General features: G+C 42.4%; 1 non-coding gene across 1 annotated transcript; it reads right to left on the reverse strand.

Moving 5' to 3' along the window:
• Positions 1-272: 272 nt before the first annotated feature.
• Positions 273-377, reverse strand: LOC112085812. The gene has a single exon (XR_002899103.1). It is a non-coding gene; the product is annotated as a small nucleolar RNA R71 (small nucleolar RNA).
• Positions 378-1362: the final 985 nt, after the last annotated feature.

Raw genomic sequence — 1362 nt, forward strand, 5'->3', positions numbered from 1 at the left:
GAATAAGTTTGAAGTCAAGCCTCAAATCATCTCATTGGTGAAACAAAACCAATTCCATGGAGTTCCTTCTGAACATCCAAAGGACCATATCGAGCTCTTTGAAGAAATCTGCAGCATGATGAGAACAAACCAAGTTCCAGCAGACTATTTAAAGTGTAAGTTGTTCCCTTTTTCATTAGCAGACAAAGCTCACCGTTGGTTGAAATCTTTGCCTGCAGGATCGATTACTAGTATAGAGTGAATCACTTCTATACTAAGTCAAGGTCGAACTTGTTGAGAACAAAGATCTCAAGCTTTCAACAAGGACCGACTGAATTTTTCTATGAAACCTGGGAACGTTTTAAGGAGTATGAGCGTGATTGCCCTCACCATGGATTTCCTGGATCAAGCCTGCTGAGCACATTTTACCGAGGTTTGCAACCAAAATACAAACTTTCACTTGATACAACTAGCAATGGAGATTTTGGACAAAAGACGATAGCTCAAGGAAGAGCCCTCATCGAAAATTTGGCTCAAGCCAATAGCAATGACTGTCCTGAGTACGATCGCTCGACGAAGCAAACTGGAACAAACAACAAGGAGATAACCGAGTTGAAGAACATGATGAGCCAGCTTTTGAAGAGCAACAATCGTCCAATCCATGCTTGTGAGACCAACAATGGCGCAGAAGATGAAGGACCTAGTGATATCGACCACATTAATCAAGCCTTTCAAGAAGAAGAGGTAAACTATGTAGGAGCACTAGTACCATATCAACAACAACTTCCGGAATGCAAATTACAACAATCTCTCTTACCGCAATCCAAATGTGGAGAATCCTCAAGATCAGTACTACCCACCTTAGCAAAAATCCTTCCAAAACAAGTTCCAAGGTGGAAACTTTGGAGGGACAGGAGCTTATCAACTGCGACAGTCATATAACTACCAAGGAACGGGGTTTAACAATCAATTTGTGCAACAGCAAGGAGTCACGACGCACCAGCTAGCTTCACAAATTGATAGACTTGAACAGTCCATCCAACAGCTCGTTATGACGAACGAAAAAGCATCTAAAGACATGAACGTGAAATTTGACTGCATGTGCAATGATCTGAACGGGAAGTTTGAAGCTTTATCTTCGCACATCAAAAAGCTAGACGTGCAAGTTGCCCAAACAGCCGACTCTATGAAGAGGCAAAGTGGAGTTCTTCCAGGAAGAGTTGAAGATAATCCTAAGAGGTTTTGCAACGCCATAACCACATTGTCCGAAGAAGAGGCCAAAACCGATGGAAGAGGCCAATCTTTGTACCACTTTACAAGGATGTCGATGCCAAGCCGCCACCATTTAAGGTACCTCAATGATCACCATTTCAAAGGCTTACA

The sequence above is a fragment of the Eutrema salsugineum genome, unplaced genomic scaffold (assembly GCF_000478725.1).
Source record: "Eutrema salsugineum unplaced genomic scaffold, Eutsalg1_0 scaffold_3, whole genome shotgun sequence".
Taxonomy (NCBI): Eukaryota; Viridiplantae; Streptophyta; class Magnoliopsida; order Brassicales; family Brassicaceae; genus Eutrema; species Eutrema salsugineum.